At 42.2% G+C, this 27,843-nt stretch overlaps 4 long non-coding RNA genes across 4 annotated transcripts; all 4 read right to left on the bottom strand.

Annotated features, from left to right (window-relative positions):
• Positions 1 to 403: 403 nt before the first annotated feature.
• On the bottom strand, positions 404 to 2,749 carry LOC120388916. Its single transcript, XR_005590673.1, has 4 exons — positions 2,729 to 2,749; positions 1,786 to 1,806; positions 1,334 to 1,354; positions 404 to 425 (listed from the first exon to the last, which is right to left on the bottom strand). It is a non-coding gene; the product is annotated as an uncharacterized LOC120388916 (long non-coding RNA).
• A 5,660-nt stretch (positions 2,750 to 8,409) lies between these two features.
• On the bottom strand, positions 8,410 to 10,759 carry LOC120388914. The gene is made up of 4 exons (XR_005590671.1): positions 10,739 to 10,759; positions 9,794 to 9,814; positions 9,341 to 9,361; positions 8,410 to 8,431 (listed from the first exon to the last, which is right to left on the bottom strand). It is a non-coding gene; the product is annotated as an uncharacterized LOC120388914 (long non-coding RNA).
• Positions 10,760 to 14,423: 3,664 nt separating this feature from the next.
• LOC120388912 lies at positions 14,424 to 16,770 on the bottom strand. The gene is made up of 4 exons (XR_005590670.1): positions 16,750 to 16,770; positions 15,808 to 15,828; positions 15,356 to 15,376; positions 14,424 to 14,445 (listed from the first exon to the last, which is right to left on the bottom strand). It is a non-coding gene; the product is annotated as an uncharacterized LOC120388912 (long non-coding RNA).
• A 3,661-nt stretch (positions 16,771 to 20,431) lies between these two features.
• Positions 20,432 to 22,788, bottom strand: LOC120388915. Its single transcript, XR_005590672.1, has 4 exons — positions 22,768 to 22,788; positions 21,818 to 21,838; positions 21,365 to 21,385; positions 20,432 to 20,453 (listed from the first exon to the last, which is right to left on the bottom strand). It is a non-coding gene; the product is annotated as an uncharacterized LOC120388915 (long non-coding RNA).
• Positions 22,789 to 27,843: the final 5,055 nt, after the last annotated feature.

Genomic DNA, 27,843 nt, shown 5'->3' with positions numbered 1-27,843 from the left:
AGTTTGCCTGCAAAAACCGTGAGATTTCAATTAGAAATTGGATCAACACAACTTACCTTACCTCACTGCGGCCCTGCCCAGTTACAACCATCAGTTTTCTCATTCATCCCCATTCCTACACACCACACCTGATCCATCAGCCAGAGGAGTGACAGCTCAGAATCTTTCATTCGGAACTAAACAGAGAAAAGGCCCTGGGCTCGCACAAAACTGGAGACCCAGCCCACACTCCACTCACTCCTGCTTGGAAATGCCCATCTCCCAATCACCCATTGCCACAGACACCTCATCTACAATGGCTTGAACCCTGCCTCTGTTGAAGGAATGATTGTGATACCAACAACCTAGAAATTATTTGCAATCAGTCTGATTAACACAAAATGGAGTAAACCAAAGTAAACCTCCATTCTGCATCTCAAGGGCCTCTGAAAAAGGAAAAATTAAAATTATTTCAAAATACAAAGCAAGTTTTTCAATTGGAAGCCGTAGCCAAATTAAAAGTAAGGACAGATTCCTGTCCAGCTTTACTTCCTTTGGTGACACACAGGATGTGCCTACACAGTAGCTGGGACATGTGATTCATCACTATGAAATCCAACATTAAGGCAAGCATTTGAGGTATGAGACAGGAAAGAGTACACGAATATCCTGACATGACATGAGATGGTGATACGTCTATAATATTTTAATAATGAAAAGGTAGTCTTGAAAACTGACTCTATCACAAATCTTAAACTGTATTAATCGCTAAATTGACTCGACGGAGGAGAAATGGGTGGACTCAGACAGCAACAGGAGGAATGAGACCATGGCAGACTGGTAAGACGATTAAAGAGAAACCATGTAGAAAACATTAAAACGGGGAGAAAGTTAAAACATATTTTTTCTGGGAAATATAACAGAATTAGGAAAACTAAGGAAAATGGAAAGGTCTGTTCAGAGTCTAAGCTGAGTTTCCTTATGCTGTTGCACATTTTGAAGCTGAATTTGTATGAGTGGCCCCTGATTTTCAGAGAGTATATTTGTGACCTTATATGTCCAGAGATCCTGTCTCTCCTCTTGAGTTAATTGAGAGATAGGAGTGCTCAACAACTCTGAAAATCAGACCCACAATCTCTGAAGGTGGAGATGCAAAATCAATGGAAAGTATAACAAAAAAAGTGATCCACAGGAGTAAAATTCATTGTTCAGCTCAGACAAGAAAAAGTTGGAGAAACAAATCATAATTTTCTTCCATTATAAAGGGATTTCTCTTCGCTATTTATATATAGGTTGGTGAATTTCATTTCATTTGCTGCTAGTGAAGGCACTGGATAATGCCATCAATACTTACGATTGTTTTCCTGAAGTTCTCCTGAAAAAGACAATCAATATTTCAACATTCACAAATGGGATCCAGCCCGCCTTGGAGACGTAGAAAGCGCACACATGAAAATGCAAGGAAATGCACTAATGCCGGGTTACAACAGTATTGTTCATTTCTTAAAAATGGACAGACAATGCAACTGCGGTTCTCAGCTCAAGATCCTCCTACATCCACACACAACCCTTCTCTAAACTAAGGCCTCTTGTTATGGCATTCACCCAGGAGGTTGGAGATCCAGCCCACACTCCACTCACTCGTGCTTGGAAATGCCCATCTCCCAGTCACTCATTGCCACAGACACCTCATCTACACTGGCTTGAACCCTGAGTTTGATGACGGAATGATTGTGATACCCACAAGCAACGAATAATTTGCGATCACTCTGATTAACACTACACTCAAAAACAAAGCAAACCTACCATTCTGCGTCTCAAGCGCCTCTGGAAAAGTGGAAAAAAGGAAAAGAAAAATAGTATTTCAAAATAGTAATAATGCAAGTCTTTCAATATGCAAACCCGTAGTGAAATTTAAAGATAGGAACACACTCCTGCCCTACTTCACTTCCTTTGTGACACACACGGTATGTCTGCACAGCATCTGGGAGGTGTGATTCAGCACTATGAAATCCAACATCAAGGGATGTATTGGATGTATGAGACAGGAAAGAATACAAGAATGTTCTGACATGACGTGAGAGGCGATAGATCTACACTATTTTAATAATGAAAAGGTAATCTTGAAAACTGACTCTATCACAAATTTTACACCTATTCATCTCTATGTTGGTTCGATGGACGCGAAATGGGAGGACTGAAAGAGCAACGGGAAGAATGAGACCATGGCACATTAGGAAGAAGATTAAGGAGGAAAGATGTAGTAAACACTAGAATGTGAGAGAAAATTGAAATGTGTTTTTTTCTCCCACAATCAATAATAGAAAGGGGTAAACTAAGGAAAGGGGAAAGGTCTGCTGAGAGTCTAAGCTGACTTCCCTCGTGCTGTTGCACATCTTGAAGTTGAATTTGTAAGAGTGGCCCTGATTTTAAGAGCGTCTTTAGTGACCTTATATGTCCAGACATGCTGTCTCTCCTCTTGAGTTAATTGGGAGTTAGGAGTGCTCAACAACTCTAAAAATCATACCCACACTCTGCAAATCAACAGAAATATGAGAAAACATGCGATCCCTGGGCAGTAAAAGTTCATTTTTGAGCTCAGAAAAGACAAAGTGAGAAACAAATCATAATTTTCTTCTATTATAGAGGTATTTTCCCCTCCCGCCCTGTTTTTTAGTTATAGGTGGACGTATTTCATTTCATTTCTTGTGGGCCGGTGAAGCCACTGGACAGTCCCGTCAGTACTTACTATTCTTGTCCTCCATTTCTCCTGAAAAAGAAAATCAATATTTCAGCATTCACAAACGGGCTCCATCCCACTTTGGAGGCGTGCAAACAGCTTATATGAGAATGCGAGGAAATGTACAAAAGGTCAGTTGCAACAGTGTTGTCCATTTCTGAAGAAAGGATGCAACTGCCCTTCTCAGCTCAAGATCCTCCTGCATATACACACAAGCCATGTGTAAACCAGGGCCTCTTGCTACACCGCTCACCGAGGAGGTGGGAGCCCCAGTGAGTTCCCCTCTGCCTGATGTGGATCAGGAATTTCAGCTTGGATTTCCCACCACTCACCAGTGCGCCCTAATCACCGGCCTGAAGGATATTAGAGAGATCTGGAGTAGTGGCTAAAGAACGCCCAAGGATGCTCAGGATAGGAGTGGGGAGGAGGAGTGATGAAAGGTTCTGCTTTCATCTTTCCTTCCAATTCTGAGACAGCGCTTGCAGACAGAAATCCCCACCTTGTGAGATACAGCATCCTGAAGGATGCGATAAACCGTTCTCGATACCAACAGATCCCACACAATGGGTATTCCAGAAGCCACGTCATATGAATCCCGATCCTTGCCCCATTTTTCCTTGCCAAACCCCCCACACTGGGGAAGAAGAAGGGGGAAATGGAGGCATAGAGACTGGCTTAATTGCGTAGAAAGCGCACACATGAAAATGCAAGGAAATGCACTAATGCCAGGTTACAACAGTATTGTTCATTTCTTAAAAATGGACAGACAATGCAACTGCGGTTCTCAGCTCAAGATCCTCCTACATCCACACACAACCCTTCTCTAAACTAAGGCCTCTTGTTATGGCATTCACCCAGGAGGTTGGAGATCCAGCCCACACTCCACTCACTCGTGCTTGGAAATGCCCATCTCCCAGTCACTCATTGCCACAGACACCTCATCTACACTGGCTTGAACCCTGAGTTTGATGACGGAATGATTGTGATACCCACAAGCAACGAATAATTTGCGATCACTCTGATTAACACTACACTCAAAAATCAAAGCAAACCTACCATTCTGCGTCTCAAGCGCCTCTGGAAAAGTGGAAAAAAAAGGAAAAAGAAAAATAGTATTTCAAAATAGTAATAATGCAAGTCTTTCAATATGCAAACCCGTAGTGAAATTTAAAGATAGGAACACACTCCTGCCCTACTTCACTCCCTTTGTGACACACACGGTATGTCTGCACAGCATCTGGGAGGTGTGATTCAGCACTATGAAATCCAACATCAAGGGATGTATTGGATGTATGAGACAGGAAAGAATACAAGAATGTTCTGACATGACGTGAGAGGGCGATAGATCTACACTATTTTAATAATGAAAAGGTAATCTTGAAAACTGACTCTATCACAAATTTTACACCCTATTCATCTCTATGTTGGTTCGATGGACGCGAAATGGGAGGACTGAAAGAGCAACGGGAAGAATGAGACCATGGCACATTAGGAAGAAGATTAAGGAGGAAAGATGTAGTAAACACTAGAATGTGAGAGAAAATTGAAATGTGTTTTTTTCTCCCACAATCAATAATAGAAAGAGGTAAACTAAGGAAAGGGGAAAGGTCTGCTGAGAGTCTAAGCTGACTTCCCTCGTGCTGTTGCACATCTTGAAGTTGAATTTGTAAGAGTGGCCCCTGATTTTAAGAGCGTCTTTAGTGACCTTATATGTCCAGACATGCTGTCTCTCCTCTTGAGTTAATTGGGAGTTAGGAGTGCTCAACAACTCTAAAAATCATACCCACACTCTGCAAATCAACAGAAATATGAGAAAACATGCGATCCCTGGGCAGTAAAAGTTCATTTTTGAGCTCAGAAAAGACAAAGTGAGAAACAAATCATAATTTTCTTCTATTATAGAGGTATTTTCCCCTCCCGCCCTGTTTTTTAGTTATAGGTGGACGTATTTCATTTCATTTCTTGTGGGCCGGTGAAGCCACTGGACAGTCCCGTCAGTACTTACTATTCTTGTCCTCCATTTCTCCTGAAAAAGAAAATCAATATTTCAGCATTCACAAACGGGCTCCATCCCACTTTGGAGGCGTGCAAACAGCTTTTATGAGAATGCGAGGAAATGTACAAAAGGTCAGTTGTAACAGTGTTGTCCATTTCTGAAGAAAGGATGCAACTGCCCTTCTCAGCTCAAGATCCTCCTGCATATACACACAAGCCATGTGTAAACCAGGGCCTCTTGCTACACCGCTCACCGAGGAGGTGGAGCCCCAGTGAGTTCCCCTCTGCCTGATGTGGATCAGGAATTTCAGCTTGATTTCCCACCACTCACCAGTGCGCCCTAATCACCGGCCTGAAGGATATTAGAGAGATCTGGAGTAGTGGCTAAAGAACGCCCAAGGATGCTCAGGATAGGAGTGGGGAGGAGGAGTGATGAAAGGTTCTGCTTTCATCTTTCCTTCCAATTCTGAGACAGCGCTTGCAGACAGAAATCCCCACCTTGTGAGATACAGCATCCTGAAGGATGCGATAAACCGTTCTCGATACCAACAGATCCCACACAATGGGTATTCCAGAAGCCACGTCATATGAATCCCGAGCCTTGCCCCATTTTTCCTTGCCAAACCCCCCACACTGGGGAAGAAGAAGGGGGAAATGGAGGCATAGAGACTGGCTTAATTGCGTAGAAAGCGCACACATGAAAATGCAAGGAAATGCACTAATGCCAGGTTACAACAGTATTGTTCATTTCTTAAAAATGGACAGACAATGCAACTGCGGTTCTCAGCTCAAGATCCTCCTACATCCACACACAACCCTTCTCTAAACTAAGGCCTCTTGTTATGGCATTCACCCAGGAGGTTGGAGATCCAGCCCACACTCCACTCACTCGTGCTTGGAAATGCCCATCTCCCAGTCACTCATTGCCACAGACACCTCATCTACACTGGCTTGAACCCTGAGTTTGATGACGGAATGATTGTGATACCCACAAGCAACGAATAATTTGCGATCACTCTGATTAACACTACACTCAAAAATCAAAGCAAACCTACCATTCTGCGTCTCAAGCGCCTCTGGAAAAGTGGAAAAAAAAGGAAAAAGAAAAATAGTATTTCAAAATAGTAATAATGCAAGTCTTTCAATATGCAAACCCGTAGTGAAATTTAAAGATAGGAACACACTCCCTGCCCTACTTCACTCCCTTTGTGACACACACGGTATGTCTGCACAGCATCTGGGAGGTGTGATTCAGCACTATGAAATCCAACATCAAGGGATGTATTGGATGTATGAGACAGGAAAGAATACAAGAATGTTCTGACATGACGTGAGAGGGCGATAGATCTACACTATTTTAATAATGAAAAGGTAATCTTGAAAACTGACTCTATCACAAATTTTACACCCTATTCATCTCTATGTTGGTTCGATGGACGCGAAATGGGAGGACTGAAAGAGCAACGGGAAGAATGAGACCATGGCACATTAGGAAGAAGATTAAGGAGGAAAGATGTAGTAAACACTAGAATGTGAGAGAAAATTGAAATGTGTTTTTCTCCCACAATCAATAATAGAAAGGGTAAACTAAGGAAAGGGGAAAGGTCTGCTGAGAGTCTAAGCTGACTTCCCTCGTGCTGTTGCACATCTTGAAGTTGAATTTGTAAGAGTGGCCCCTGATTTTAAGAGCGTCTTTAGTGACCTTATATGTCCAGACATGCTGTCTCTCCTCTTGAGTTAATTGGGAGTTAGGAGTGCTCAACAACTCTAAAAATCATACCCACACTCTGCAAATCAACAGAAATATGAGAAAACATGCGATCCCTGGGCAGTAAAAGTTCATTTTTGAGCTCAGAAAAGACAAAGTGAGAAACAAATCATAATTTTCTTCTATTATAGAGGTATTTTCCTCCCGCCCTGTTTTTTAGTTATAGGTGGACGTATTTCATTTCATTTCTTGTGGGCCGGTGAAGCCACTGGACAGTCCCGTCAGTACTTACTATTCTTGTCCTCCATTTCTCCTGAAAAAGAAAATCAATATTTCAGCATTCACAAACGGGCTCCATCCCACTTTGGAGGCGTGCAAACAGCTTATATGAGAATGCGAGGAAATGTACAAAAGGTCAGTTGTAACAGTGTTGTCCATTTCTGAAGAAAGGATGCAACTGCCCTTCTCAGCTCAAGATCCTCCTGCATATACACACAAGCCATGTGTAAACCAGGGCCTCTTGCTACACCGCTCACCGAGGAGGTGGGAGCCCCAGTGAGTTCCCCTCTGCCTGATGTGGATCAGGAATTTCAGCTTGGATTTCCCACCACTCACCAGTGCGCCCTAATCACCGGCCTGAAGGATATTAGAGAGATCTGGAGTAGTGGCTAAAGAACGCCCAAGGATGCTCAGGATAGGAGTGGGGAGGAGGAGTGATGAAAGGTTCTGCTTTCATCTTTCCTTCCAATTCTGAGACAGCGCTTGCAGACAGAAATCCCCACCTTGTGAGATACAGCATCCTGAAGGATGCGATAAACCGTTCTCGATACCAACAGATCCCACACAATGGGTATTCCAGAAGCCACGTCATATGAATCCCGAGCCTTGCCCCGTTTTTCCTTGCCAAACCCACACTGGGGAAGAAGAAGGGGAAATGGAGACATATAGACTGGCTTAATGCCACACAATATTTCCCCATCTCAAGGGCATTCCCGAACGCACATCCTTTATTTAGTTTTTTTTGTTTTCATGGGAGGGAGTTTGTGCAGCGAGAGCAGCATGCAGAAGCTACAGAGTGGCTGAGAAGAGGAAACAAAGTATTTGTTGAAACTCATAGAAATACTGTTCCATAGAGGCGCACAGCACATAAAAAAGATAATTTTTGCATCTTCTTCAAATGATTTCCATAATTAATAACGCACACCAGCTAAAGAAAAAGGTTTAATCCTCAAAAAATAAGCACCATCAATATCTTATGCTAGCCTCCTGAATACAGGGGAAGTGAAAGTTAATGGAAGAGGAGGCATGGCATTATTACTGTTTATGCCAAAAGGATACTTAAAATCTATCCCTCAATTAGAGGCCAAAGAGAAACTATTCTAGGCTAGTGAAATAACTTTCTGTGAGCAAGAGCCCTCAATGGTTCCACTAAGGGGTGAAAAGCAATCTGATGGGTAACGATCACTCCGTGGATTGACTGGAAACTAGGAAATGAAGAAATAGCTGTTTTCATTTAAGAACAGTCTTCTATAGGATAAAAAGGCAATTGAGAAATCTTGCAGAACTTACTGTTCAATGTCAGGAGTTTGCCTGCAAAAACCGTGAGATTTCAATTAGAAATTGGATCAACACAACTTACCTTACCTCACTGCGGCCCTGCCCAGTTACAACCATCAGTTTTCTCATTCATCCCCATTCCTACACACCACACCTGATCCATCAGCCAGAGGAGTGACAGCTCAGAATCTTTCATTCCGGAACTAAACAGAGAAAAGGCCCTGGGCTCGCACAAAACTGGAGACCCAGCCCACACTCCACTCACTCCTGCTTGGAAATGCCCATCTCCCAATCACCCATTGCCACAGACACCTCATCTACAATGGCTTGAACCCTGCCTCTGTTGAAGGAATGATTGTGATACCAACAACCTAGAAATTATTTGCAATCAGTCTGATTAACACAAAATGGAGTAAACCAAAGTAAACCTCCATTCTGCATCTCAAGGGCCTCTGAAAAGGAAAAATTAAAATTATTTCAAAATACAAAGCAAGTTTTCAATTGGAAGCCTGTAGCCAAATTAAAAGTAAGGACAGATTCCCTGTCCAGCTTTACTTCCTTTGGTGACACACAGGATATGCCTACACAGTAGCTGGGACATGTGATTCATCACTATGAAATCCAACATTAAGGCAAGCATTTGAGGTATGAGACAGGAAAGAGTACACGAATATCCTGACATGACATGAGATGGTGATACGTCTATAATATTTTAATAATGAAAAGGTAGTCTTGAAAACTGACTCTATCACAAATCTTAAACTGTATTAATCGCTAAATTGACTCGACGGAGGAGAAATGGGTGGACTCAGACAGCAACAGGAGGAATGAGACCATGGCAGACTGGTAAGACGATTAAAGAGAAACCATGTAGAAAACATTAAAACGGGGAGAAAGTTAAAACATATTTTTTCTGGGAAATATAACAGAATTAGGAAAACTAAGGAAAATGGAAAGGTCTGTTCAGAGTCTAAGCTGAGTTTCCTTATGCTGTTGCACATTTTGAAGCTGAATTTGTATGAGTGGCCCCTGATTTTCAGAGAGTATATTTGTGACCTTATATGTCCAGAGATCCTGTCTCTCCTCTTGAGTTAATTGAGAGATAGGAGTGCTCAACAACTCTGAAAATCAGACCCACAATCTCTGAAGGTGGAGATGCAAAATCAATGGAAAGTATAACAAAAAAAGTGATCCACAGGGAGTAAAATTCATTGTTCAGCTCAGACAAGAAAAAGTTGGAGAAACAAATCATAATTTTCTTCCATTATAAAGGGATTTCTCTTCGCTATTTATATATAGGTTGGTGAATTTCATTTCATTTGCTGCTAGTGAAGGCACTGGATAATGCCATCAATACTTACGATTGTTTTCCTGAAGTTCTCCTGAAAAAGACAATCAATATTTCAACATTCACAAATGGGATCCAGCCCGCCTTGGAGACGTAGAAAGCGCACACATGAAAATGCAAGGAAATGCACTAATGCCGGGTTACAACAGTATTGTTCATTTCTTAAAAATGGACAGACAATGCAACTGCGGTTCTCAGCTCAAGATCCTCCTACATCCACACACAACCCTTCTCTAAACTAAGGCCTCTTGTTATGGCATTCACCCAGGAGGTTGGAGATCCAGCCCACACTCCACTCACTCGTGCTTGGAAATGCCCATCTCCCAGTCACTCATTGCCACAGACACCTCATCTACACTGGCTTGAACCCTGAGTTTGATGACGGAATGATTGTGATACCCACAAGCAACGAATAATTTGCGATCACTCTGATTAACACTACACTCAAAAATCAAAGCAAACCTACCATTCTGCGTCTCAAGCGCCTCTGGAAAAGTGGAAAAAAAAGGAAAAAGAAAAATAGTATTTCAAAATAGTAATAATGCAAGTCTTTCAATATGCAAACCCGTAGTGAAATTTAAAGATAGGAACACACTCCCTGCCCTACTTCACTTCCTTTGTGACACACACGGTATGTCTGCACAGCATCTGGGAGGTGTGATTCAGCACTATGAAATCCAACATCAAGGGATGTATTGGATGTATGAGACAGGAAAGAATACAAGAATGTTCTGACATGACGTGAGAGGGCGATAGATCTACACTATTTTAATAATGAAAAGGTAATCTTGAAAACTGACTCTATCACAAATTTTACACCTATTCATCTCTATGTTGGTTCGATGGACGCGAAATGGGAGGACTGAAAGAGCAACGGGAAGAATGAGACCATGGCACATTAGGAAGAAGATTAAGGAGGAAAGATGTAGTAAACACTAGAATGTGAGAGAAAATTGAAATGTGTTTTTTTCTCCCACAATCAATAATAGAAAGGGGTAAACTAAGGAAAGGGGAAAGGTCTGCTGAGAGTCTAAGCTGACTTCCCTCGTGCTGTTGCACATCTTGAAGTTGAATTTGTAAGAGTGGCCCCTGATTTTAAGAGCGTCTTTAGTGACCTTATATGTCCAGACATGCTGTCTCTCCTCTTGAGTTAATTGGGAGTTAGGAGTGCTCAACAACTCTAAAAATCATACCCACACTCTGCAAATCAACAGAAATATGAGAAAACATGCGATCCCTGGGCAGTAAAAGTTCATTTTGAGCTCAGAAAAGACAAAGAGAAACACAAATAATAATTTTCTTCTATTATAGAGGTATTTTCCTCCCGCCCTGTTTTTAGTTATAGGTGGACGTATTTCATTTCATTTCTTGTGGGCCGGTGAAGCCACTGGACAGTCCCGTCAGTACTTACTATTCTTGTCCTCCATTTCTCCTGAAAAGAAAATCAATATTTCAGCATTCACAAACGGCTCCATCCCACTTTGGAGGCGTGCAAACAGCTTATATGAGAATGCGAGGAAATGTACAAAAGGTCAGTTGCAACAGTGTTGTCCATTTCTGAAGAAAGGATGCAACTGCCCTTCTCAGCTCAAGATCCTCCTGCATATACACACAAGCCATGTGTAAACCAGGGCCTCTTGCTACACCGCTCACCGAGGAGGTGGGAGCCCCAGTGAGTTCCCCTCTGCCTGATGTGGATCAGGAATTTCAGCTTGGATTTCCCACCACTCACCAGTGCGCCCTAATCACCGGCCTGAAGGATATTAGAGAGATCTGGAGTAGTGGCTAAAGAACGCCCAAGGATGCTCAGGATAGGAGTGGGAGGAGGAGTGATGAAAGGTTCTGCTTTCATCTTTCCTTCCAATTCTGAGACAGCGCTTGCAGACAGAAATCCCCACCTTGTGAGATACAGCATCCTGAAGGATGCGATAAACCGTTCTCGATACCAACAGATCCCACACAATGGGTATTCCAGAAGCCACGTCATATGAATCCCGAGCCTTGCCCCATTTTTCCTTGCCAAACCCCCCACACTGGGGAAGAAGAAGGGGGAAATGGAGGCATAGAGACTGGCTTAATTGCGTAGAAAGCGCACACATGAAAATGCAAGGAAATGCACTAATGCCAGGTTACAACAGTATTGTTCATTTCTTAAAAATGGACAGACAATGCAACTGCGGTTCTCAGCTCAAGATCCTCCTACATCCACACACAACCCTTCTCTAAACTAAGGCCTCTTGTTATGGCATTCACCCAGGAGGTTGGAGATCCAGCCCACACTCCACTCACTCATGCTTGGAAATGCCCATCTCCCAGTCACTCATTGCCACAGACACCTCATCTACACTGGCTTGAACCCTGAGTTTGATGACGGAATGATTGTGATACCCACAAGCAACGAATAATTTGCGATCACTCTGATTAACACTACACTCAAAAATCAAAGCAAACCTACCATTCTGCGTCTCAAGCGCCTCTGGAAAAGTGGAAAAAAAAGGAAAAAGAAAAATAGTATTTCAAAATAGTAATAATGCAAGTCTTTCAATATGCAAACCCGTAGTGAAATTTAAAGATAGGAACACACTCCCTGCCCTACTTCACTCCCTTTGTGACACACACGGTATGTCTGCACAGCATCTGGGAGGTGTGATTCAGCACTATGAAATCCAACATCAAGGGATGTATTGGATGTATGAGACAGGAAAGAATACAAGAATGTTCTGACATGACGTGAGAGGGCGATAGATCTACACTATTTTAATAATGAAAAGGTAATCTTGAAAACTGACTCTATCACAAATTTTACACCCTATTCATCTCTATGTTGGTTCGATGGACGCGAAATGGGAGGACTGAAAGAGCAACGGGAAGAATGAGACCATGGCACATTAGGAAGAAGATTAAGGAGGAAAGATGTAGTAAACACTAGAATGTGAGAGAAAATTGAAATGTGTTTTTTTCTCCCACAATCAATAATAGAAAGGGGTAAACTAAGGAAAGGGGAAAGGTCTGCTGAGAGTCTAAGCTGACTTCCCTCGTGCTGTTGCACATCTTGAAGTTGAATTTGTAAGAGTGGCCCTGATTTTAAGAGCGTCTTTAGTGACCTTATATGTCCAGACATGCTGTCTCTCCTCTTGAGTTAATTGGGAGTTAGGAGTGCTCAACAACTCTAAAAATCATACCCACACTCTGCAAATCAACAGAAATATGAGAAAACATGCGATCCCTGGGCAGTAAAAGTTCATTTTTGAGCTCAGAAAAGACAAAGTGAGAAACAAATCATAATTTTCTTCTATTATAGAGGTATTTTCCCCTCCCGCCCTGTTTTTTAGTTATAGGTGGACGTATTTCATTTCATTTCTTGTGGGCGGTGAAGCCACTGGACAGTCCGTCAGTACTTACTATTCTTGTCCTCCATTTCTCCTGAAAAGAAAATCAATATTTCAGCATTCACAAACGGGCTCCATCCCACTTTGGAGGCGTGCAAACAGCTTATATGAGAATGCGAGGAAATGTACAAAAGGTCAGTTGTAACAGTGTTGTCCATTTCTGAAGAAAGGATGCAACTGCCCTTCTCAGCTCAAGATCCTCCTGCATATACACACAAGCCATGTGTAAACCAGGGCCTCTTGCTACACCGCTCACCGAGGAGGTGGGCCCCAGTGAGTTCCCCTCTGCCTGATGTGGATCAGGAATTTCAGCTTGGATTTCCCACCACTCACCAGTGCGCCCTAATCACCGGCCTGAAGGATATTAGAGAGATCTGGAGTAGTGGCTAAAGAACGCCCAAGGATGCTCAGGATAGGAGTGGGGAGGAGGAGTGATGAAAGGTTCTGCTTTCATCTTTCCTTCCAATTCTGAGACAGCGCTTGCAGACAGAAATCCCCACCTTGTGAGATACAGCATCCTGAAGGATGCGATAAACCATTCTCGATACCAACAGATCCACACAATGGGTATTCAAGAAGCCACGTCATATGAATCCCGAGCCTTGCCCCGTTTTTCCTTGCCAAACCCCCCACACTGGGGAAGAAGAAGGGGGAAATGGAGACATATAGACTGGCTTAATGCCACACAATATTTCCCCATCTCAAGGGCATTCCCCGAGAACGCACATCCTTTATTTAGTTTTTGTTTTCATGGGAGGGAGTTTGTGCAGCGAGAGCAGCATGCAGAAGCTACAGAGTGGCTGAGAAGAGGAAACAAAGTATTTGTTGAAACTCATAGAAATACTGTTCCATAGAGGCGCACAGCACATAAAAAAGATAATTTTTGCATCTTCTTCAAATGATTTCCATAATTAATAACGCACACCAGCTAAGAAAAAGGTTTAATCCTCAAAAAATAAGCACCATCAATATTTTATGCTAGCCTCCTGAATACAGGGGAAGTGAAAGTTAATGGAAGAGGAGGCATGGCATTATTACTGTTTATGCCAAAAAGGATACTTAAAATCTATCCCTCAATTAGAGGCCAAAGAGAAACTATTCTAGGCTAGTGAAATAACTTTCTGTGAGCAAGAGCCCTCAATGGTTCCACTAAGGGTGAAAAGCAATCTGATGGGTAACGATCACTCCGTGGATTGACTGGAAACTAGGAAATGAAGAAATAGCTGTTTTCATTTAAGAACAGTCTTCTATAGGATAAAAAGGCAATTGAGAAATCTTGCAGAACTTACTGTTCAATGTCAGGAGTTTGCCTGCAAAAACCGTGAGATTTCAATTAGAAATTGGATCAACACAACTTACCTTACCTCACTGCGGCCCTGCCCAGTTACAACCATCAGTTTTCTCATTCATCCCCATTCCTACACACCACACCTGATCCATCAGCCAGAGGAGTGACAGCTCAGAATCTTTCATTCCGGAACTAAACAGAGAAAAGGCCCTGGGCTCGCACAAAACTGGAGACCCAGCCCACACTCCACTCACTCCTGCTTGGAAATGCCCATCTCCCAATCACCCATTGCCACAGACACCTCATCTACAATGGCTTGAACCCTGCCTCTGTTGAAGGAATGATTGTGATACCAACAACCTAGAAATTATTTGCAATCAGTCTGATTAACACAAAATGGAGTAAACCAAAGTAAACCTCCATTCTGCATCTCAAGGGCCTCTGAAAAAGGAAAAATTAAAATTATTTCAAAATACAAAGCAAGTTTTTCAATTGAAGCCCTGTAGCCAAATTAAAAGTAAGGGACAGATTCCCTGTCCAGCTTTACTTCCTTTGGTGACACACAGGATATGCCTACACAGTAGCTGGGACATGTGATTCATCACTATGAAATCCAACATTAAGGCAAGCATTTGAGGTATGAGACAGGAAAGAGTACACGAATATCCTGACATGACATGAGATGGTGATACGTCTATAATATTTTAATAATGAAAAGGTAGTCTTGAAAACTGACTCTATCACAAATCTTAAACTGTATTAATCGCTAAATTGACTCGACGGAGGAGAAATGGGTGGACTCAGACAGCAACAGGAGGAATGAGACCATGGCAGACTGGTAAGACGATTAAAGAGAAACCATGTAGAAAACATTAAAACGGGGAGAAAGTTAAAACATATTTTTTCTGGGAAATATAACAGAATTAGGAAAACTAAGGAAAATGGAAAGGTCTGTTCAGAGTCTAAGCTGAGTTTCCTTATGCTGTTGCACATTTTGAAGCTGAATTTGTATGAGTGGCCCCTGATTTTCAGAGAGTATATTTGTGACCTTATATGTCCAGAGATCCTGTCTCTCCTCTTGAGTTAATTGAGAGATAGGAGTGCTCAACAACTCTGAAAATCAGACCCACAATCTCTGAAGGTGGAGATGCAAAATCAATGGAAAGTATAACAAAAAAGTGATCCACAGGAGTAAAATTCATTGTTCAGCTCAGACAAGAAAAAGTTGGAGAAACAAATCATAATTTTCTTCCATTATAAAGGGATTTCTCTTCGCTATTTATATATAGGTTGGTGAATTTCATTTCATTTGCTGCTAGTGAAGGCACTGGATAATGCCATCAATACTTACGATTGTTTTCCTGAAGTTCTCCTGAAAAAGACAATCAATATTTCAACATTCACAAATGGGATCCAGCCCGCCTTGGAGACGTAGAAAGCGCACACATGAAAATGCAAGGAAATGCACTAATGCCGGGTTACAACAGTATTGTTCATTTCTTAAAAAGGACAGACAATGCAACTGCGGTTCTCAGCTCAAGATCCTCCTACATCCACACACAACCCTTCTCTAAACTAAGGCCTCTTGTTATGGCATTCACCCAGGAGGTTGGAGATCCAGCCCACACTCCACTCACTCGTGCTTGGAAATGCCCATCTCCCAGTCACTCATTGCCACAGACACCTCATCTACACTGGCTTGAACCCTGAGTTTGATGACGGAATGATTGTGATACCCACAAGCAACGAATAATTTGCGATCACTCTGATTAACACTACACTCAAAAATCAAAGCAAACCTACCATTCTGCGTCTCAAGCGCCTCTGGAAAAGTGGAAAAAAGGAAAAGAAAAATAGTATTTCAAAATAGTAATAATGCAAGTCTTTCAATATGCAAACCCTAGTGAAATTTAAAGATAGGAACACACTCCTGCCCTACTTCACTTCCTTTGTGACACACACGGTCTGTCTGCACAGCATCTGGGAGGTGTGATTCAGCACTATGAAATCCAACATCAAGGGATGTATTGGATGTATGAGACAGGAAAGAATACAAGAATGTTCTGACATGACGTGAGAGGGCGATAGATCTACACTATTTTAATAATGAAAAGGTAATCTTGAAAACTGACTCTATCACAAATTTTACACCCTATTCATCTCTATGTTGGTTCGATGGACGCGAAATGGGAGGACTGAAAGAGCAACGGGAAGAATGAGACCATGGCACATTAGGAAGAAGATTAAGGAGGAAAGATGTAGTAAACACTAGAATGTGAGAGAAAATTGAAATGTGTTTTTTTCTCCCACAATCAATAATAGAAAGGGGTAAACTAAGGAAAGGGGAAAGGTCTGCTGAGAGTCTAAGCTGACTTCCCTCGTGCTGTTGCACATCTTGAAGTTGAATTTGTAAGAGTGGCCCCTGATTTTAAGAGCGTCTTTAGTGACCTTATATGTCCAGACATGCTGTCTCTCCTCTTGAGTTAATTGGGAGTTAGGAGTGCTCAACAACTCTAAAAATCATACCCACACTCTGCAAATCAACAGAAATATGAGAAAACATGCGATCCCTGGGCAGTAAAAGTTCATTTTTGAGCTCAGAAAAGACAAAGTGAGAAACAAATCATAATTTTCTTCTATTATAGAGGTATTTTCCCCTCCGCCCTGTTTTTAGTTATAGGTGGACGTATTTCATTTCATTTCTTGTGGGCGGTGAAGCCACTGGACAGTCCCGTCAGTACTTACTATTCTTGTCCTCCATTTCTCCTGAAAAGAAAATCAATATTTCAGCATTCACAAACAGGCTCCATCCCACTTTGGAGGCGTGCAAACAGCTTATATGAGAATGCGAGGAAATGTACAAAGGTCAGTTGCAACAGTGTTGTCCATTTCTGAAGAAAGGATGCAACTGCCCTTCTCAGCTCAAGATCCTCCTGCATATACACACAAGCCATGTGTAAACCAGGGCCTCTTGCTACACCGCTCACCGAGGAGGTGGAGCCCCAGTGAGTTCCTCTGCCTGATGTGGATCAGGAATTTCAGCTTGGATTTCCCACCACTCACCAGTGCGCCTAATCACCGGCCTGAAGGATATTAGAGAGATCTGGAGTAGTGGCTAAAGAACGCCCAAGGATGCTCAGGATAGGAGTGGGGAGGAGGAGTGATGAAAGGTTCTGCTTTCATCTTTCCTTCCAATTCTGAGACAGCGCTTGCAGACAGAAATCCCCACCTTGTGAGATACAGCATCCTGAAGGATGCGATAAACCGTTCTCGATACCAACAGATCCCACACAATGGGTATTCCAGAAGCCACGTCATATGAATCCTGAGCCTTGCCCCATTTTCCTTGCCAAACCCCACACTGGGGAAGAAGAAGGGGAAATGGAGGCATAGAGACTGGCTTAATTAGAAAGCGCACACATGAAAATGCAAGGAAATGCACTAATGCCAGGTTACAACAGTATTGTTCATTTCTTAAAAATGGACAGACAATGCAACTGCGGTTCTCAGCTCAAGATCCTCCTACATCCACACACAACCCTTCTCTAAACTAAGGCCTCTTGTTATGGCATTCACCCAGGAGGTTGGAGATCCAGCCCACACTCCACTCACTCGTGCTTGGAAATGCCCATCTCCCAGTCACTCATTGCCACAGACACCTCATCTACACTGGCTTGAACCCTGAGTTTGATGACGGAATGATTGTGATACCCACAAGCAACGAATAATTTGCGATCACTCTGATTAACACTACACTCAAAAATCAAAGCAAACCTACCATTCTGCGTCTCAAGCGCCTCTGGAAAAGTGGAAAAAAGGAAAAGAAAAATAGTATTTCAAAATAGTAATAATGCAAGTCTTTCAATATGCAAACCCGTAGTGAAATTTAAAGATAGGAACACACTCCTGCCCTACTTCACTCCCTTTGTGACACACACGGTATGTCTGCACAGCATCTGGGAGGTGTGATTCAGCACTATGAAATCCAACATCAAGGGATGTATTGGATGTATGAGACAGGAAAGAATACAAGAATGTTCTGACATGACGTGAGAGGGCGATAGATCTACACTATTTTAATAATGAAAAGGTAATCTTGAAAACTGACTCTATCACAAATTTTACACCCTATTCATCTCTATGTTGGTTCGATGGACGCGAAATGGGAGGACTGAAAGAGCAACGGGAAGAATGAGACCATGGCACATTAGGAAGAAGATTAAGGAGGAAAGATGTAGTAAACACTAGAATGTGAGAGAAAATTGAAATGTGTTTTTTTCTCCCACAATCAATAATAGAAAGGGTAAACTAAGGAAAGGGGAAAGGTCTGCTGAGAGTCTAAGCTGACTTCCCTCGTGCTGTTGCACATCTTGAAGTTGAATTTGTAAGAGTGGCCCCTGATTTTAAGAGCGTCTTTAGTGACCTTATATGTCCAGACATGCTGTCTCTCCTCTTGAGTTAATTGGGAGTTAGGAGTGCTCAACAACTCTAAAAATCATACCCACACTCTGCAAATCAACAGAAATATGAGAAAACATGCGATCCCTGGGCAGTAAAAGTTCATTTTTGAGCTCAGAAAAGACAAAGTGAGAAACAAATCATAATTTTCTTCTATTATAGAGGTATTTTCCCCTCCCGCCCTGTTTTTTAGTTATAGGTGGACGTATTTCATTTCATTTCTTGTGGGCCGGTGAAGCCACTGGACAGTCCCGTCAGTACTTACTATTCTTGTCCTCCATTTCTCCTGAAAAAGAAAATCAATATTTCAGCATTCACAAACGGGCTCCATCCCACTTTGGAGGCGTGCAAACAGCTTATATGAGAATGCGAGGAAATGTACAAAAGGTCAGTTGCAACAGTGTTGTCCATTTCTGAAGAAAGGATGCAACTGCCCTTCTCAGCTCAAGATCCTCCTGCATATACACACAAGCCATGTGTAAACCAGGGCCTCTTGCTACACCGCTCACCGAGGAGGTGGGAGCCCCAGTGAGTTCCCCTCTGCCTGATGTGGATCAGGAATTTCAGCTTGGATTTCCCACCACTCACCAGTGCGCCCTAATCACCGGCCTGAAGGATATTAGAGAGATCTGGAGTAGTGGCTAAAGAACGCCCAAGGATGCTCAGGATAGGAGTGGGGAGGAGGAGTGATGAAAGGTTCTGCTTTCATCTTTCCTTCCAATTCTGAGACAGCGCTTGCAGACAGAAATCCCCACCTTGTGAGATACAGCATCCTGAAGGATGCGATAAACCGTTCTCGATACCAACAGATCCCACACAATGGGTATTCCAGAAGCCACGTCATATGAATCCCGAGCCTTGCCCCGTTTTTCCTTGCCAAACCCCCCACACTGGGGAAGAAGAAGGGGGAAATGGAGACATATAGACTGGCTTAATGCCACACAATATTTCCCCATCTCAAGGGCATTCCCCGAGAACGCACATCCTTTATTTAGTTTTTTTTGTTTTCATGGGAGGGAGTTTGTGCAGCGAGAGCAGCATGCAGAAGCTACAGAGTGGCTGAGAAGAGGAAACAAAGTATTTGTTGAAACTCATAGAAATACTGTTCCATAGAGGCGCACAGCACATAAAAAAGATAATTTTTGCATCTTCTTCAAATGATTTCCATAATTAATAACGCACACCAGCTAAAGAAAAAGGTTTAATCCTCAAAAAATAAGCACCATCAATATCTTATGCTAGCCTCCTGAATACAGGGGAAGTGAAAGTTAATGGAAGAGGAGGCATGGCATTATTACTGTTTATGCCAAAAAGGATACTTAAAATCTATCCCTCAATTAGAGGCCAAAGAGAAACTATTCTAGGCTAGTGAAATAACTTTCTGTGAGCAAGAGCCCTCAATGGTTCCACTAAGGGGTGAAAAGCAATCTGATGGGTAACGATCACTCCGTGGATTGACTGGAAACTAGGAAATGAAGAAATAGCTGTTTTCATTTAAGAACAGTCTTCTATAGGATAAAAAGGCAATTGAGAAATCTTGCAGAACTTACTGTTCAATGTCAGGAGTTTGCCTGCAAAAAACCGTGAGATTTCAATTAGAAATTGGATCAACACAACTTACCTTACCTCACTGCGGCCCTGCCCAGTTACAACCATCAGTTTTCTCATTCATCCCCATTCCTACACACCACACCTGATCCATCAGCCAGAGGAGTGACAGCTCAGAATCTTTCATTCCGGAACTAAACAGAGAAAAGGCCCTGGGCTCGCACAAAACTGGAGACCCAGCCCACACTCCACTCACTCCTGCTTGGAAATGCCCATCTCCCAATCACCCATTGCCACAGACACCTCATCTACAATGGCTTGAACCCTGCCTCTGTTGAAGGAATGATTGTGATACCAACAACCTAGAAATTATTTGCAATCAGTCTGATTAACACAAAATGGAGTAAACCAAAGTAAACCTCCATTCTGCATCTCAAGGGCCTCTGAAAAAGGAAAAATTAAAATTATTTCAAAATACAAAGCAAGTTTTTCAATTGGAAGCCCGTAGCCAAATTAAAAGTAAGGGACAGATTCCCTGTCCAGCTTTACTTCCTTTGGTGACACACAGGATATGCCTACACAGTAGCTGGGACATGTGATTCATCACTATGAAATCCAACATTAAGGCAAGCATTTGAGGTATGAGACAGGAAAGAGTACACGAATATCCTGACATGACATGAGATGGTGATACGTCTATAATATTTTAATAATGAAAAGGTAGTCTTGAAAACTGACTCTATCACAAATCTTAAACTGTATTAATCGCTAAATTGACTCGACGGAGGAGAAATGGGTGGACTCAGACAGCAACAGGAGGAATGAGACCATGGCAGACTGGTAAGACGATTAAAGAGAAACCATGTAGAAAACATTAAAACGGGGAGAAAGTTAAAACATATTTTTTCTGGGAAATATAACAGAATTAGGAAAACTAAGGAAAATGGAAAGGTCTGTTCAGAGTCTAAGCTGAGTTTCCTTATGCTGTTGCACATTTTGAAGCTGAATTTGTATGAGTGGCCCCTGATTTTCAGAGAGTATATTTGTGACCTTATATGTCCAGAGATCCTGTCTCTCCTCTTGAGTTAATTGAGAGATAGGAGTGCTCAACAACTCTGAAAATCAGACCCACAATCTCTGAAGGTGGAGATGCAAAATCAATGGAAAGTATAACAAAAAAAGTGATCCACAGGAGTAAAATTCATTGTTCAGCTCAGACAAGAAAAAGTTGGAGAAACAAATCATAATTTTCTTCCATTATAAAGGGATTTCTCTTCGCTATTTATATATAGGTTGGTGAATTTCATTTCATTTGCTGCTAGTGAAGGCACTGGATAATGCCATCAATACTTACGATTGTTTTCCTGAAGTTCTCCTGAAAAAGACAATCAATATTTCAACATTCACAAATGGGATCCAGCCCGCCTTGGAGACGTAGAAAGCGCACACATGAAAATGCAAGGAAATGCACTAATGCCGGGTTACAACAGTATTGTTCATTTCTTAAAAAAGGACAGACAATGCAACTGCGGTTCTCAGCTCAAGATCCTCCTACATCCACACACAACCCTTCTCTAAACTAAGGCCTCTTGTTATGGCATTCACCCAGGAGGTTGGAGATCCAGCCCACACTCCACTCACTCGTGCTTGGAAATGCCCATCTCCCAGTCACTCATTGCCACAGACACCTCATCTACACTGGCTTGAACCCTGAGTTTGATGACGGAATGATTGTGATACCCACAAGCAACGAATAATTTGCGATCACTCTGATTAACACTACACTCAAAAATCAAAGCAAACCTACCATTCTGCGTCTCAAGCGCCTCTGGAAAAGTGGAAAAAAAAGGAAAAAGAAAAATAGTATTTCAAAATAGTAATAATGCAAGTCTTTCAATATGCAAACCCGTAGTGAAATTTAAAGATAGGAACACACTCCCTGCCCTACTTCACTTCCTTTGTGACACACACGGTCTGTCTGCACAGCATCTGGGAGGTGTGATTCAGCACTATGAAATCCAACATCAAGGGATGTATTGGATGTATGAGACAGGAAAGAATACAAGAATGTTCTGACATGACGTGAGAGGGCGATAGATCTACACTATTTTAATAATGAAAAGGTAATCTTGAAAACTGACTCTATCACAAATTTTACACCCTATTCATCTCTATGTTGGTTCGATGGACGCGAAATGGGAGGACTGAAAGAGCAACGGGAAGAATGAGACCATGGCACATTAGGAAGAAGATTAAGGAGGAAAGATGCAGTAAACACTAGAATGTGAGAGAAAATTGAAATGTGTTTTTTTCTCCCACAATCAATAATAGAAAGGGGTAAACTAAGGAAAGGGGAAAGGTCTGCTGAGAGTCTAAGCTGACTTCCCTCGTGCTGTTGCACATCTTGAAGTTGAATTTGTAAGAGTGGCCCCTGATTTTAAGAGCGTCTTTAGTGACCTTATATGTCCAGACATGCTGTCTCTCCTCTTGAGTTAATTGGGAGTTAGGAGTGCTCAACAACTCTAAAAATCATACCCACACTCTGCAAATCAACAGAAATATGAGAAAACATGCGATCCCTGGGCAGTAAAAGTTCATTTTTGAGCTCAGAAAAGACAAAGTGAGAAACAAATCATAATTTTCTTCTATTATAGAGGTATTTTCCCCTCCCGCCCTGTTTTTTAGTTATAGGTGGACGTATTTCATTTCATTTCTTGTGGGCCGGTGAAGCCACTGGACAGTCCCGTCAGTACTTACTATTCTTGTCCTCCATTTCTCCTGAAAAAGAAAATCAATATTTCAGCATTCACAAACGGGCTCCATCCCACTTTGGAGGCGTGCAAACAGCTTATATGAGAATGCGAGGAAATGTACAAAAGGTCAGTTGCAACAGTGTTGTCCATTTCTGAAGAAAGGATGCAACTGCCCTTCTCAGCTCAAGATCCTCCTGCATATACACACAAGCCATGTGTAAACCAGGGCCTCTTGCTACACCGCTCACCGAGGAGGTGGGAGCCCCAGTGAGTTCCCCTCTGCCTGATGTGGATCAGGAATTTCAGCTTGGATTTCCCACCACTCACCAGTGCGCCCTAATCACCGGCCTGAAGGATATTAGAGAGATCTGGAGTAGTGGCTAAAGAACGCCCAAGGATGCTCAGGATAGGAGTGGGGAGGAGGAGTGATGAAAGGTTCTGCTTTCATCTTTCCTTCCAATTCTGAGACAGCGCTTGCAGACAGAAATCCCCACCTTGTGAGATACAGCATCCTGAAGGATGCGATAAACCGTTCTCGATACCAACAGATCCCACACAATGGGTATTCCAGAAGCCACATCATATGAATCCCGAGCCTTGCCCCATTTTTCCTTGCCAAACCCCCCACACTGGGGAAGAAGAAGGGGGAAATGGAGGCATAGAGACTGGCTTAATGCCACACAATATTTCCCCATCTCAAGGGCATTCCCCGAGAACGCACATCCTTTATTAAACGCACATCCTAAATTAAAATTATTTCAAAATACAAAGCAAGTTTTTCAATTGGAAGCCCGTAGCCAAATTAAAAGTAAGGGACAGATTCCCTGTCCAGCTTTACTTCCTTTGGTGACACACAGGATATGCCTACACAGTAGCTGGGACATGTGATTCATCACTATGAAATCCAACATTAAGGCAAGCATTTGAGGTATGAGACAGGAAAGAGTACACGAATATCCTGACATGACATGAGATGGTGATACGTCTATAATATTTTAATAATGAAAAGGTAGTCTTGAAAACTGACTCTATCACAAATCTTAAACTGTATTAATCGCTAAATTGACTCGACGGAGGAGAAATGGGTGGACTCAGACAGCAACAGGAGGAATGAGACCATGGCAGACTGGTAAGACGATTAAAGAGAAACCATGTAGAAAACATTAAAACGGGGAGAAAGTTAAAACATATTTTTTCTGGGAAATATAACAGAATTAGGAAAACTAAGGAAAATGGAAAGGTCTGTTCAGAGTCTAAGCTGAGTTTCCTTATGCTGTTGCACATTTTGAAGTTGAATTTGTAAGAGTGGCTCCTGATATTAAGAGCGTATTTTAGTAACCTTATATGTCCAGACATCCTGTCTCTCCTCCTGAATTAATTGGGAGTTAGGAGTGCTCAACGACTCTGAAAATCAAACCCACACTCTCTGCAAATCAACGGAAAGTATAAGAAAAGATACGATCCCTAGTCAGTAAAAGTTCATTTTTGAGCTCAGAAAAGACAAAGTGAGAAACAAATCATAATTTTCTTCTATTATAGAGGTATTTTCTTGGTTTTCCCTCCCCACTGTTTTTTAGTTATAGGTGGACGTATTTTATTTCATTTCTTCGGGGCCGGTGAAGCCACCGGACAAACCCATCAGTACTTACTATTCTTTTCCTGCAGTTCTCCTGAAAAAGAAAATCAATATTTCAGCATTCACAAACGGGCTCAAGCCCACCTTGGAGGCGTGCAAACAGCTTATATGAGAATGCGAGGAAATGCACAAAAGGTCAGTTGCAGCAGTGTTGTTCATTTCTTCAGAAATGGACAAAGGGAGCAACTGCCCTTCTCGGCTCAAGATCCTCTTGCATACACACACAAGCCATGTGTAAACCAGGGCCTCTTGCTACGCCGCTCACCGAGGAGGTGGGAGCCCCAGTTAGTTCCCCTCTGCCTGAGGTGGATCAGGAATTTCAGCTTGGATTTCCCGCCACTCACCAGAGTGCCCTAATCACCGGCCTGAAGGTTATTAGAGAGATCTGGATTAGTGGCTAAAGAACGCCCAAGGATGCTCAGGATAGGAGTGGGGAGAATGAGTGATGAAAGATTCTGCTTTCATCTTTCCTTCCAATTCTGAGACAGCTCTTGCAGACAGAAATCCCCACCTTGTCAGATACAGCATCCTGAAGGATGCGATAAACCGTTCTCGATACCAACAGATCCCATACCATGGGTATTCCAGATGGCAGGTTATCTGAATCCCGAGCCGTGCCCCTTTTTCCTTGCCAAACCCCCCACACTGGGGAAGAAAAAGGGGGAAATGGAGACATAGTGACTGGCTCAATGCCACACAATATTTCCCCAATGCAAGGGCATTCCCCGAGAACTCACATCCTTTATTTAGTTTTTTTTTTTGTTTTCATGGGAGGGAGTTTGTGCAGTGAGAGCAGCATGCAGAAGCTACAGTGCGACTGAGAAGAGGAAACAAAGTATTTGTTGAAACTCATAGAAATACTGTTTCATAGAGGTGCACAGCACATAAAAAAGATAATTTTTGCATCTTCTTCTAATGATTTCCATAATTAATAACGCACACCAGCTAAAGAAAAAGGTTTAATCCTCAAAAAATAAGCACCATCAATATCTTATGCTAGCCTCCTGAATACAGGGAAAGTGAAAGTTAATGGAAGAGGAGGCATGGCATTATTATTGTTTATACCAAAAAGGATACTTAAAATCTGTCCCTCAATTTGAGGCCAAAGAGAAACTATTCTATGCTAGTTAAATAACTTTCTGTGAGCAAGAGCCCTCAATGGTTCCACTATGGGGTGAAAAGCAATCTGATGGGTAACGATGTCTCCATGGATTGAGGGGAAACAAGGAAATGAAGAAATAGCTGATTTTATTTAAAAACAGTCTTCTATCGGGAAAAAAATATAGTTGAGAAATCTCACAGAATATACCATTTAATCTATGGAGTTCACCTGCAAAAGGACAGTGTGATTTCAATTAGAAATTGGATGAACACTTCTTTCTTTCCCCCACTCCTTGCAGAACTCGCCAGTGACAGGTGCTAGGGTTCTCAATCATCCCTTTTCCTACTCACCACACCTCACCCATCAGCCAGATCTAGTAACAACTCAGAATCTTGCTTTCCGGAATCAAACAAAGAAAAGGCCCTAGGCTCGCACAAACTCCACTCACTCGTGCTTGGAAATGCCCATCTCCCAGACACCCGTTGCCACAGACACCTCATCTACACTGGCTTGAACACTGAGTCTGTTGATGGAAAGGTTATGATACCCACAAGCAATGAATAATGTACGATCACTATTTTAATAATGAAAAGGCAATCTTGAAAACTGACTCTATCACAAAATTTACACTCTATTCATCTCTATATTGGTTTGATGTACGCAAAATGGGAGGACTGAAAGAGCAACGGGAAGAATGAGACCATGGCACATTGGGAAGAAGATTAAAGAGGAAAGATGCAGAAAACATTAGAATGTGAGAGAAAATTGAAATGTGTTTTTTTCTCCCACAATAAATAATAGAAAGGGGTAAACTAAGGAAAGGGGAAAGGTCTGTTGAGAGTCTAAGCTGACTTCCCTTTTGCTGTTGGAAATCTTGAAGTTGAATTTTTAAGAGTGGCCCTGATTTTAAGAGCGTATTTTAGTGATCTTATATGTTCAGACATCCTGTCTCTCCTCTTGAGTTATTTGCGAGTGAGGAGTGCTGAACAACTCTGAAAATCAAACCCACACTGTCTCTACAAATCAACGGAAAGTATAAGAAAAGATGCAATCCCTAGGCAGTAAAAGTTCATTTTTGAGCTTAGAAAAGACAAAGTTTGAGAAACAAATCATAATTTTCTTCCATTATAGAGGGTTTTTCTTGTTTTTTCCCCACTGTTGTTTAGTTATATGTGGACGTATTTCATTTCATTTCTTGGGGGCCTGTGAAGCCCCTGGACAATCCCATCAGTACTTACTAATCTTTTCCTCCAGTTGTCCTGAAAAAAAAATCAACATTTCAGCATTCACAAATGGGCTCCATCCCACCTTGGAGGCGTGTAAAAACATATTTTTCTGGGAAATATAAGAGAATTAGGAAAACCCAGGAAAAAGGAAAGGTCTGTTCAGAGTCTAAACTGAGTTTCCTTATGCTGTTGCACATTTTGTAGCTGAATTTGTATGAGTGGTCCCTGATTTTCAGAGAGTATATTTGTGACCTTATATGTCCAGATATCCTGTCTCTCCTCTTGAGTTAATTGAGAAATAGGAGTGCTCAACAACTCTGAAACTTAAACCCACACTCTCTGCAAATCAACGGAAAGTATAAAAAAAAGATGCGATCCCTAGGCAGTAAAGTTCATTTTTGTGATAGGATCAGGAAGAGTGATAGAGGATAGATACATTAACCGTAGGTTAAGCAGTTCTCTTTTCCCTGGGGAAAATAATGGGCTGTTCCAGAACAATCAGGAAGTTGCTGGAATCAGTTATTGCAGGCAATCTAATTAGTAAACCTATAGCCAATGAAGATGCTCCTAGAATTAATTAGGAAAGGCAGGCAAATCAGGGCACCTGTTTTAAGAAGGATCTCACTTTAGTTAGTGAGGTGCGTGTGACTAGCTGGGAGCAAGAGGCATGCAAATAGCTGATTGTGAGAAGGTGTCTTGCTTTAGGACTGAGTAATACAAATGTCATCAGGTATCAGGAGGAAGGTTCTGCGATGAGTACAAGAAGGTGTTGGGAGGAGGCCATGGGATAGTAGCCCAGGGAGTTGTAGCTGTCACACAGCTTTTACAGGAAAAACTGTAGACAGGTGCAATCCATAGGGCCCTGGGCTGGAACCTGGAGTAGAGAGTGGGCCTGGGTTTCTTCCATCCTCCCAGCTCCCTATTTTGTTACAAGAGGAGTTGACCTGGACTATGGGTTTCACCAGAGGGGAAGGTCCCTTGCCTGTCCCCTGACCCAGTAGGTGAATCAGCAGAGACTGCTGGGATTGGTCTCCTCCTTTTCCCCATGCTAGGCAGTGATGAAGTTTGCTGAGTGAACGGCAGGTGGCAAAAATAGCCAAACCGAGGGCTGCTGTG

Source organism: Mauremys reevesii, linkage group 22 (genome assembly GCF_016161935.1).
Source record: "Mauremys reevesii isolate NIE-2019 linkage group 22, ASM1616193v1, whole genome shotgun sequence".
In the NCBI taxonomy this organism is placed as follows: domain Eukaryota; kingdom Metazoa; phylum Chordata; order Testudines; family Geoemydidae; genus Mauremys; species Mauremys reevesii.
Note: the sequence above shows the minus strand (reverse complement) of the source record. Positions and strands in the feature narration are given on the sequence as shown.